Here is a 12,456-nt window from a genome sequence, read left to right on the forward strand (position 1 = left end):
GAGAGGAGGAAGTCTTGGCAAATATTGCAGCTCGGAGGAGAGGAGCAAGAGGGAGAGGAGTTGTCAAGCAGCCAGCCGAGCAAACTCCTAACTAGACTTGGGCACTGGGCCGGGCCGCCCACGGCCCGGCACGGCCCGGCACGAAGCGGGCTGTGCCTGGCACGGCCCGCTAGCTACAGTACCGGGCCATGCCTGGCACGGCCCATTCAAGGGGGCCGTGCTGGGTCACGGGTTTCTGGCCCGCGGGCCAAGTACGGCACGGCCCGCGGGCCAGGCACGACCCGTCTCCATTAAAATAAATGCTTCATAAATTTTTTTTAATAAATTAATAAATATTGAAAACTAAGGATTTATTAATATAAAGCCACCTTAATGGTGGGGGGTTTGGCATAGATCCCTACCAGTTTATTAATTTAAATCAAAATGGTACATGAAGGGAGGTTTGGACCTTGGTCTGACCTCCAGAATACAATAAGAAAGAAGAAAAAATAGAGATGACTCACTTTAACAATTAAAAAAATAAAAATGTACAATTATAAAAAATTAAGAAATCTTACTAATCACCAGTGATTCAGTGAATCAGTATTCACTCTTCAGTAGTGTTTGTATCATCATCATTAGAGGATGTTGTATTATGTCCACCTTTATCTTGAAGTCTTGCCTCAGCATCCAACCAATCTTTGAAGCTTAGAAGCATCTCAACCGTTTTGCCCGTCATCCTACTTCTCTTTTCGTCAAGAACACGCCGACTTGCACTAAAAGCGGATTCCGATGCTACCGTGGACATCGGCACAGCTAAAATATCGCGTGCAATTGCAGACATAACAAGATATTGATTTTTAACACTCTTTCACCAAGATAATACATTTAGACTCTCTATTTGATTTTCATCATATGCAGACTGAAGATCATTTCGTAAATAAAATTCTAGTTCACTACTTAAAGATGAAGAAGATGAAGATAAACTTGAATCATGTGTGTGTTTTCTCTGTGCAATGAATGAAAAAGTAGATGACGAACGAGAACTACTAGAAGAAGAAATAGAGCTTTGTACGGAGAATCTAGATCCACGAATTTTTTCATCATATATAGCATAAATATCATAAAGAAGTTGTTTTACCTCATTTTTAGCAGGTTCAGGATCTTGAATCATATTTTCACAGTATGCATCAAGTAAAATTAGCACGCCATTCAATTTAACTCTTGGATCAAATACAACAGCTAAGTTATGCATAGGACATATCTTGTCCCAATACTCATTCCATTTAGATTCCATTTGGTCAATAATAGGCATTAAAACATCATCATATCTATGTTCTGCAAATTTTTGACTAATTATATATGCTTGTTGTAAAAATGAACATGAAGTTGGATAATAAATACCAGAAAGAACATTAGTAGCATTATAAAAACTAAGCAAAAAATCTTCCAAAATTTTTCCTTTATTCCAATCAGTTTCAGTCAATGTAAAGCCTAATCCACGATCATTAATATATGCACTTAATAAGTTTTTATATGGGTATGCATCATGTATCATGCTATATGTTGAGTTCCAATGAGTAATTACATCAAGTTTAAATTTTTTAAAACGTTTACCATGATTTATACATAGTTCCTTAAATTCTTGAAGTCTTGATCTTGAAGCATGAATAAAAGAAACTGCATTTCTAATTTTTGAAATCACATCTTGAATCATGCCCATGCCAGCTTGAACAGAAAAATTTAAGATATGACATGCACATCTAATATGCAATAAATTTCTATCTAACATGGGATGCAATGAGTCTTTTAATAATGTAACAGCAGAATTATTATTAGATGCATTATCAAAAGTAATAGACATAATTTTATCATTAATATTATTTGAACATGCAGTTTGATAAATGACATTTGAAATTTGTTGCCCAGAATGTGGAAAATCAAAAGCACGAAAAGCAAGAATACGTTTATTTAATTGCCAATCATTATCAATATAATGAGCAGTAATGGCAATAAAACAATTACTACCTACAGATGCTGACCAAATATCAGAAGTTAATGAAATTTTTACATTTAAAGTAGAAAGTGTTTCAATTAAACTTTGTCTCATTGCTAAAAAGTTAGTCATAGCTACTCTTCTAAATGTACGCCTACTAGTTCTTTTGTAAGCAGGTTGTAGGTTTAATTGAACATATTCTTCAAAATTAAAAGATTCACATAAACTAAAAGGTAATTCATCCTTAACTATCCATTTTACAAGTGCTTTTCTTTGATTTTCTTGATTATATGCAAAATTACCTATAAGTAATCCCCCTTGTATATTAAGGGTACTTTGAGTTTGAGCATGAGAATCATGCATCCTATGACTCTCTTGATGTCTTTTTAAATGCCCTGTTCCCCCACTACTACTATAACTATAAAGTTTGGCCACTCCAAAGATCCCTTCGCCGACTTGGAGATCTCCTCCCAGCCGGCGCTTGCCTCGAGGATCCTGCGGACCCCGAATCCGCCGGGGTTTAAAATGCCGGCGATCGAGCCCTATGACGGGGCGGCGGACCCGCGGGATCACGTCGAGAGTTTCAGGACCCTTATGCTCCTCCACGGAGCATCAGATCCTCTCCTCTGCAAGGCCTTCCCGGCGACCCTCCGTGGCCCGGCAAGGGCGTGGTTCGCCGGCTTGGAGGCTAACTCAATCCAGTCCTTCGACTAGTTTACTCGCCTCTTCATCACCCATTTCGCCGTCAGTAGCCGGCGGCGACTGGTCTCCGACTCCCTCTTTGATGTCCGGCAAAACGAGGGAGAGAGCTTGCGGGATTATCTTACCCGCTTCAACAAGGCTACGCTGGAAGTCCGGAACCTGAGCCAGGAGGTGGCTCTTTCAGCCCTGAAGCGTGGCTTCCGAAAGGGCAGACTCACCTTCTCCCTGGACAAACGCCTGCCGCGGAGCTTCCCGGAGCTGTTGTCCCGGACGAACCAGTATGCGGACGCCGAGAAGCGGCCGCCCACCGGAGCAAGGAGGCCGCCGAGATCCCTCCAAAGCTCGGGAAGAAAAGGCGAAAAGAGGCACACCAGAGGAGGAGCCCGACGCCTCAACGTCGGCGCAGAAGCCTGTCGCCGGCGAGGAACCACGGCGCCCTACGCCCTCGTTCTCCGCCCCGACGTTTCAACCGGTACACTCCTCTCCTGACTCCCCGGGCCCAGATCCTCATGGAAATCAAGGGGCGGGAGGACCTCCCGGTCCCGAGACAGATGAAGAGGATTCCTGGGAGGAGGCCCTCTCGGGCGTACTGTGAGTACCACCGGGACCACGGCCACGACACCGAAGACTGCTTCCAGCTTCGGGACGAGATCGAGGCTCTCATCCGCCGAGGGCGTCTCGGTCGATATGTGAACGACCGACGTCCCCCCGCAGACCCGCGTCCGGCCGACCCGGCCCCTCAGGAGCCTCGGGAGCAGAATCGACCCGTCGCGGGCGTGATCCACACTATCACTGGGGGCTGCCCCCGGCCCGAGAGGAACGCAGGGGGCTCGACTGAAGCGTCAGGGGCAGCCGTCGCGAAGAGGCAAAGGGTCGGTAATGTAATCACTTTTTGTGATGAAGATGTAAAGGGGGTTCAGACCCCCCACGATGACGCCATGGTGATCTCCCTCACTATGGCAAATTATGATGTAAGGCGTGTTCTTGTGGATAGTGGAAGCTCAGCTGATATTTTGTTTTACGAGGCCTTCCAAAAGATGAGCTTGTCCAGACAATTGTTGCACAAAACATCCACCCCCCTCATAGGATTCACTGGTGACGCTATCTCGGCCGAAGGTGTCGTTGAGCTGCCTGTGACTGCGGGCGTTGCACCCGCAGAAGCCATGGTGCGGCTCGGGTTCTTGATCGTCCGTGTTTCCTCGGCCTACAACGCTATCCTCGGACGACCCGGACTGAACGCCCTTCGCGCGGTGGTCTCTACGTACCACTTGCTCATGCGGTTCCCCACGGCGGCCGGTATTGGAGAGGTCCGAGGTGACCAACCGACCGCAAGGCAATGTTTCCTAGCAACTCTCAAAGGGAAGGAGCCCGTAGAAGCCTTAAGCGTCGAGTCCCTCGACGCCAGAGATGAGGTGGCCTTGCGGCACGGGGAGCCGGCCGAGGGTGTGATCGAAGTTCCCCTCGAGGAAGGTCGCCCGGACAGGACGATCCGGGTCGGCGCCAATCTCGACCTGGGAGCTCGGGCCCGGTTGGTGGAATTCCTCCGAGCCAATGCCGATGTGTTTGCCTGGTCGGCGGCCGATGTACCTGGGATCGACCCGGAGGTCATTTCTCACGCCCTCAACGTCGACCCGACCCACCGACCGGTAAAACAGAAAAAAAGAGACACTGTGCCCCGGATCGGATCCGAGTGGTCGACCAGGAGGTAGACAAGCTCTTGGAGGCAGGATTCATAAGGGAGGTCAGCTACCCCGAATGGCTGGCAAATGTCGTACTTGTCCGGAAGGCGAGCGGGAAGTGGAGGATGTGCGTCGACTACACCGACCTGAACAAGGCGTATCCCAAGGATAGCTTTCCGCTTCCGCGGATAGACCAACTGGTCGATGCGACTTCCGGGTATCAGCTGCTGTCTTTCATGGACGCCTTCTCCGGCTACAACCAGATAATGATGGCTCCACAGGACGAGGAGAAAACTGCCTTTATAACAGACCGGGGGCTGTACTGTTACAAGATAATGCCCTTCGGTCTGAAGAATGCTGGCGCCACTTACCAGCGCCTCGTCAACAAAATCTTCAAAGAGCAAATCGGCCGGAACATGGAGGTGTACGTGGACGATATGCTGGTGAAGAGCCGCCGTGCAGACCAGCACATCGCGGATCTGGAGGAGACTTTCGCCACCTTGCGGAAGTTTCGCATGAAGCTGAACCCAGCGAAGTGCGCCTTTGGCGCTTCGGCCGGGAGGTTCCTCGGTTTCATTGTCAACCAGCGGGGGATCGAAGCCAACCCGGACAAAATCAAGGCCATCCAAGATATGTCCCCTCCGACCAAAGTGAAGGGGGTTCAGGAGCTCGCTGGGAGGGTCGCCGCGCTCGGACGATTTGTGGCAAAATCGGCCGAACGCTGCCAACCTTTCTTCAAGGTGTTGAAACGCCCAAAAGACTTCCTCTGGACGGCCGAATGTCAAGCAGCATTCGACCAGCTCAAGGAATACTTGGCGTCTCCTCCCCTGCTGTCCAAGCCGCAAGAAGGGGAGATGCTCTACCTCTATCTGGCGGTCTCCCCAACCGCAGTCAGTGCGGTACTGGTTCGGGAAGAGGCAAAGCTCCAGAAGCCTGTGTACTACATCAGCCGGGTCCTACGGGATGCCGAGACGCGGTATACGAAGGCTGAAAAGATCGCCTTCGCGCTGCTGACCGCGACCAGGAGGCTTCGCCCCTATTTCCAGGCCCATTCTGTCACCCGCTTGACCGATCAACCGCTGCGGCAGATCCTCAGCAATCCTGAGAATGCGGGACGGCTGGTGAAGTGGGCAGTAGAACTTGGTGAGTTCGACATCCGCTACCAGCCCCGACCCGCCATCAAGGCCCAGGTGCTCGCGGATTTCCTCGCTGAGTGCACGGTGCAGGAGGCGGAACCTAGGTCGCCGGAAACACCCAGCCTCGACCTCCCGATTTGGACGCTTCACATCGATGGGTCGTCGAACCCCGAAGGTGGAGGGGCCGGGCTGGTCCTTACCAGTCCTGATGGAGTGATAGCCGAGTATGCCTTGAGGTTCGGATTTCCAGTGACCAACAACGAGGCGGAGTACGAGGCCCTAGTCACGGGACTCAAACTCACCAAGGAGCTCGGCATCCGGCGCCTGAAGGTCTTCACCGACTCCCAGCTGGTGGTCGGGCAGGTCCGTGGGGAGTTCGAGGCCCGGAACCCGACCATGCAGAATTACGTCCGGAAGGTGCAAGCACTCATTTCCGACCTCGGCAGTGTCGACATCCAGCAGGTCCCAAGAAGTGAAAATGCCAGGGCCGACAGGTTGTCCCGCTTAGTGGGCGCAGACGCGCACAACTTGTCGAGGGCGATCTACCTGGAGACCCTGGATGCCCCGAGCATCGGCGAGGCTGGAGCGGTGATGGCGATTGATCCGGAGCCGTCTTGGATGGACCCGCTTGTCGCCTACCTCGCCGAAGGGATCCTCCCTGAAGACGAAGATCAAGCTCGGCGACTTGTTATGAAGTCCGCCCACTACGTACTCTATGAAGGGAGGCTGTATCGGACCTCGTTCACCGCCCCCCTCTTAAAGTGCCTCCGCCCCTCGGAAGCGGCCTACGTCCTCGGCGAAGTCCACGAAGGCGTTTGCGGATCACACTTAGGGGCTAGGTCCTTGGCGCACAAGATCATGAGGCAAGGCTATTATTGGCCTACCTTGTTGGAGGACTCAAAGGATCATGTATGGAAATGCGACGCCTGCCAGCGCCACGCCAACGTCCAGAGAGTCCCTTCTGTCCCCTTGGCACCAATCACTGCACCCTGGCCCTTCGCCCAGTGGGGAATGGATATCCTCGGACCATTCTCCGTCGCTTCAGCTCAGCGAAAATTTTTGATTGTTGCAATCGACTACTTCACCAAGTGGGTGGAGGCAGAGCCGCTAGCCACTATCACGGAGGCGCAAGTCCGGAAGTTCGTGAAGAAGAGCATCATTGTCCGATTTGGGGTACCTCGGGTCCTCATCTCGGATAATGGTCGACAGTTCGACAACAAGCATTTCCGTGACTTCTGCGAGGAGTTCGGGATCGAGCATCGGTTCACATCTGTGTCGCATCCCCAAACCAACGGCGAGGCCGAGGTCACAAATCGGACAATCCTCCAAGGAATCAAAGCGCGAATCGGTCGGACGGGGCAAGCTTGGGTCGAAGAACTCGAGAATGTCCTTTGGGCGTATCGGACCACGCATCGGACCCCTACCGGGGAGACGCCTTTCAGCCTAACCTATGGCACGGAAGCCGTTGTCCCCGTGGAGCTCGGACTCCCCTCACCTCGGGTGGCCGCGCACCGACCCGAGGCCAATTCGGAGCAACTCCGAGGGAACCTGGATCTCTTGGAAGAAGCGAGGGAAATGGCGCAGGTTCGGATGGCGATGTATCAGCGGAGGGTGGCCCGATATTACAACTCCAAGGTCCGACCGAAGCTTTTCAGAATCGGAGATCTGGTGCTAAGGCGAGCAAAAGCATCTCAACCTGCGGAAGGTGGGAAGCTAGCGCCAAATTGGGAAGGCCCGTATAGGGTTCGCTGGGTAAACCGACCTGGCTCCTACCAGTTGGAGGCCCTAGATGGTCGAGAAATTCCAAGGAGCTGGAATTCCGCTAACCTGCGGATGTATTACCAGTAGAACGACAATGCCAGAAAGACAGTTCAAAAATGTATAACACTTTTCATTTCAATAATTTCTGGTTACAATGGCGTGCTCGTGTGATTACAAGGAATTTCCAGAGGGAAATTAGGGTGTAAAGAAAGTAAAGAAGAGGTGGAGACTCCGAGGAGCTGAAGATCTGGGATCCCGAAACCTCCATCCGAAGCGGCTGCAATCCCGCCGGAAGTGGGTGCTTCCAACCGGAGGCGCCATCGGCGTCTCACGAAAAAGACGAAGAGCCGGCGCGGATGAAGAAGAAGTGGACGAAGGAGAAGTCCACACTGCTCCTACCCAGAGGCGCCATCCACGCCTCACGAAAAAGATGAGGAGCCGCCGCAGAAGAAGCTCCCGCTGCCTCCAGGGGAACGCCACCTCCAAGGGATATTCCGGTCCTCCCCAGTGTTAGGGGAGAGAAGGAATACAAGGGAGAAGAGCATATGGAGGCGCGGTCCCGGATCAAGCGTCTGGTGCGGAGCTCAATCGGGAGGCTGAACTTCAAGGAGGGGAGACGTGATCCCGGATGAAACGCCTAGAGCGGAGTTCCGCCGGGGAGAACCTCCTTGTTGATCCCAGATGAAACGGCTAGTTGGCGGAAGTCGCGAAGGGCGCGCCTCCCGTTCCTTCGATAGGGGTCTCTCAACCATGCGCCGGAGAGGAGGCCCACGATCCATGGCAATCTGAACAGCTCCGGCTTGGCAGGCTCCATCGCACCTGCACCTATATTTATAACCAAACTGCGGCCCCCCGGTCGTTCCGATGCGGGTGGCTCCAATAAATGCGGGCGCATTGAATCCGGAGCCGATCCGGCTCTCGAGGCGTATCTTCCCGCGATTTTCTAGGCGTCATTCTCCTTAATCGCGTTCTTTGTGCAGGACACTCCGGGTGGCCTGTACCCCTAGGTCCACGTATCTCCGCTCGCGCCCAGGCCGCATCCGCCTCGAAGAACGCGCGTATCGCGGCCGCTTAACTGACACTCCTCGCAAGCAGCAACTGGCGATCCGATTTCCCAGGTAACCCCTCAATTAGCATTTAGTGCCCATCTGGTGTTCCCCAGGCAACGCTTGGAGAGGAGGAGAAACACGATCGCAGCTGGCCACGGAGAAATCCCGTCGGGCGGCAAGCGACAGGCGCACGACCAGCGAGCGGAATTTCCCGAGGCTCGGCCCTCGGATGCCAGGCTAACCCGATGATCATCCCGGGAGCAGACTAGCCTGAAGCCCCGACCGGTCGCCTCGGCTTGCGCCAGCCTTGGCCGACCAACGAGCGGAATTTTCCGAGGCTCGGCCCTCGGATGCCAGGCTAACCCGATGATCATCCCGGGAGTAGACTAGCCTGAAGCCCCGACCGGTCGCCTCGGCTTGCGCCAGCCTTGGCCGACCAACGAGCGGAATTTCCCGAGGCTCGGCCCTCGGATGCCAGGCTAACCCGATGATCATCCCGGGAGCAGACTAGCCTGAAGCCCCGACCGGTCGCCTCGGCTTGCGCCAGCCTTGGCCGACCAACGAGCGGAATTTCCCGAGGCTCGGCCCTCGGATTCCAGGCTAACCCGATGATCATCCCGGGAGCAGACTAGCCTGAAGCCCCGACCGGTCGCCTCGGCTTGCGCCAGCCTTGGCCGACCAACGAGCGGAATTTCCCGAGGCTCGGCCCTCGGATGCCAGGCTAACCCGATGATCATCCCGGGAGCAGACTAGCCTGAAGCCCCGACCGGTCGCCTCGGCTTGCGCCAGCCTTGGCCGACCAACGAGCAGAATTTTCCGAGGCTCGGCCCTCGGATGCCAGGCTAACCCGATGATCATCTCGGAAGCAGACTAGCCTGAAGCCCCGACCGGTCGCCTCGGCTTGCGCCAGCCTTGGCCGACCAACGAGCGGAATCTCCTGAGGCTTGGCCCTCGGATGCCAGGCTAACCCGATGATCATCCCGGGAGCAGACTAGCCTGAAGCCCCGACCGGTCGCCTCGGCTTGCGCCAGCCTTGGCCGACCAACGAGCGGAATTTCCTGAGGCCTAACCCTCGGATGCCTGGCCTAGCGCCGGAAGAATTTCCTGAGGCCTAACCCTCGGATGCCTGGCCTAGTGCCGGAAGAATTTCCTGAGGCCTAACCCTCGGATGCCTGGCTTAGCGCCGGAAGAAGTTCCTGAGGCCTAACCCTCGGATGCCTGGCCTAGCGCCGGAAGAATTTTCTGAGGCCTAACCCTCGGATGCCTGGCTTAGTGCCGGAAGAATTTCCTGAGGCATAACCCTCGGATGCCTGGCCTAGTGCCGGAAGAATTTCCTGAGGCATAACCCTCGGATGCCTGGCCTAGTGCCGGAAGAATTTCCTGAGGCCCAACCCTCGGATGCCTGGCTTAGCGCCGGAAGAATTTCCTGAGGCCTAACCCTCGGATGCCTGGCTTAGTGCCGGAAGAATTTCCTGAGGCCTAACCCTCGGATGCCCGGCTTAGCGCCGGAAGAAGTTCCTGAGGCCTAACCCTCGGATGCCTGGCTTAGCGCCGGAAGAATTCCCTGAGGCCTAACCCTCAGATACCTGGCCTAGCGCCAGAAGAATTTCAGGAGTCGGGAGTCAGCGAGACGCTACCAAGAGTTAAAAAGAAGAAGGACGAAAGTGAAATGAAGAAACTCTATTTGCATTAACTTTCATTGTTTCAGGGCCGAGACCCATACAACTTGGCAAAACGCCAACACACAAAGAAAAGAACAAAAATACAGAAGGTCAGCTTGGAGGAACCCCCGGGTCGGGAACGCCGGGCACGTCCGCAGGGGGTAGGGAGGCGGTTGGAGAATCAGCGGGCAATGGCGCCGGAGAGGAGTCTAGAAGAGAGATCCCACTCAGGTCAATTTCGGGGTACTTAGCCGACACCCTTGTCAGGCCTTCCTCGAAGCCTAAGATAAAGGAGTCGGACCCCGCGTCCGACATGTCACGGACGAACTCGTCAGACTGACGATAGGCCTGTACCGCCTCCGACATATCACGGGTGAACTCGGCGGACTGACGATAAGCCTGTACCGCCTGACGCCCGATTTCCGCACTCTTCTCGGCCAGCGCCGCCTCTGCCCGCTCCATAATCTGAGCTTTCGCCTCCAAGACCTTCGCCACAATCCGGTCGTCCGCCTCGGAGGAGACCCTCAGCAGATCAGCCTGAGCCTCCTTGTGCTTCGCCTCGGCAGCAATGCGAGCAGCCTCAGCCTCCTCCAGGCGCGAATGAAGCTCCTGGTCGCTCGCGCGGAACTTCTCCAAGGTCGACTCCAATTCGCCCAGCTTGGCTTCAAGAGACCGGGTTCGGTTGCGGGCGTTGTCGGCTGACCGCTGGGCCTTCTCCCACCTCTCCCGGTAGTCGGCAGCCTTCCGGGACTGCTTCTCGGCCCGCTCCTCCGTCTTCTTGATCTCGCCCTCGAGACCCGAGGCAACCTTGAGTTGCTCCTGAGCCTCCAACAGTTGCTTCTCGAGGGTGACGAAGCCGAGTGCCCGCTCTTCGGCCACCTGGAGCCTCATCTCGAGGTCCCTGGTCGTCCTCCCCGCCGCAGCCTGACCTCCCTCCTCTACTGCCTTCAGTTGGCTCTCGGCCCTCGCCAGAAGCCTCGCCTGTTCCTCGTAGCACTCCTCCAGGCGGATCATGTACTGGGCGAGCTAAGAGATAGGAAAAACGAGGGCGTCAGGCGGGGATCAACAGAGCCTATAAATGATGAAAGCGACCAAAAGAACACTCACCGACATGAGACAGACGCAGCTGGCAGCCCCAACGTCAGGGACCCTCATCTCCCGGACCCGCCTGCGGTCCTTCTCCAGCAGCACCGTCTCGATGAGGTTTCGGGCGCCGGCGAAAGTGAAGGCCGACCCCGACTTCTCCCCGGAGTCGGACGGTGGTTCTGCAGCCTTACCCTTACCCATCGCTTAGGGAAGAGTCATGCTGACCATGCTCGGGGCGGGGACCGCCCCTGGAATTGACAGGGTCCCGCTCGGCCGGGGCCTCGGCGCGTCCCTCCTCGTATCATCCGGAGCCGACCGAGTCGAAGGCTGGGCTGGGGACCGATCACGTCCGACCCGTCAATCTCGGGCGCGCCCGGGTGATGCCTCCGGAGAAACGGTAGTCTCGGCATCGGAGGGCTGATATAGCGTCAACTGCCGGTCCGCGCCTGCGGCGTCCCCCTGATCGGTGGGTCCGGACCCGTCTGTCGGCGTCGGAGTCGCCTGCCGGCGGGACTTCTTCGCCGGAGGGGCCCCGCTCGGAGGAGCTCGTTTCTTCCTCCGGACCGCTTCCAGTAGGGACGTCCTACTGACAGCCGTTGCCTTGTCCGACCGCATGATGTCGTCGATCTCTGCAAAAAGGACGAGATGGTCGGAGGCTGAGAAACTGAAGGAAAGAAGAAACGAAATAGGAGAAAAGAGCTAAAAAAGAAATGGTGGCGGGCTCACGGTCAGCGGGGACCGAGCTCAGACCGACGTTCACCAAGGTATCCTCGGAAATAAGGCGAGCCACCGGGGGGAGCCGGCCCTCGGCAACCAACCCCTTCAAGACGGCGACGCCATCGGATTCCTCCCTCGACAACCTCGATAGGCCAATCGGGGACTTCATCGGCGTCTCCCAGGTAGCCCTGATTCCCCAAGAGGGATCTGCGTCAACGAAAAAGAAGCGCCCCTTCCAGCCGTGAATGGAGGTAGGAGCCTCCTTGACGAGGCCGCACCCTCGCCGCGCCGCAAAGCACCACCACCCTTTGTCCTGGGGGTGGCCGCTCAGGCCGTAGCATTCCCAAAAGACATTCAGGGTGGCGGGAACCTCGTGCATGCGGCAGAGAACCTGAAAGGCCGTCAGGGCGCGCCATGAGTTCGGCACCAGTTGTGTCGGCGCCACTCTTAAACCCCGAAGCACCTGAACGACTAAGTCCGAGGGGGGAAAGCGAAACCCGGCCTGAAGAATGCCCTCATTGATGGCGACCTTCCCTGGAGAAGGATGGGACATCCTCTCCTCAGGCCCCGGGAGCGTAACATTGCAGGCCTCGGGAAGGTGGTATCGAGCCACGAACCTATCTAGGTCTTCAGCGACCAGCTCCGACTTAATGCGGTCTGCTCTCACTTCGCCCATCCCTAATGGCCAGT

This window comes from Phoenix dactylifera, chromosome 1 (assembly GCF_009389715.1).
Source record: "Phoenix dactylifera cultivar Barhee BC4 chromosome 1, palm_55x_up_171113_PBpolish2nd_filt_p, whole genome shotgun sequence".
Taxonomy (NCBI): domain Eukaryota; kingdom Viridiplantae; phylum Streptophyta; class Magnoliopsida; order Arecales; family Arecaceae; genus Phoenix; species Phoenix dactylifera.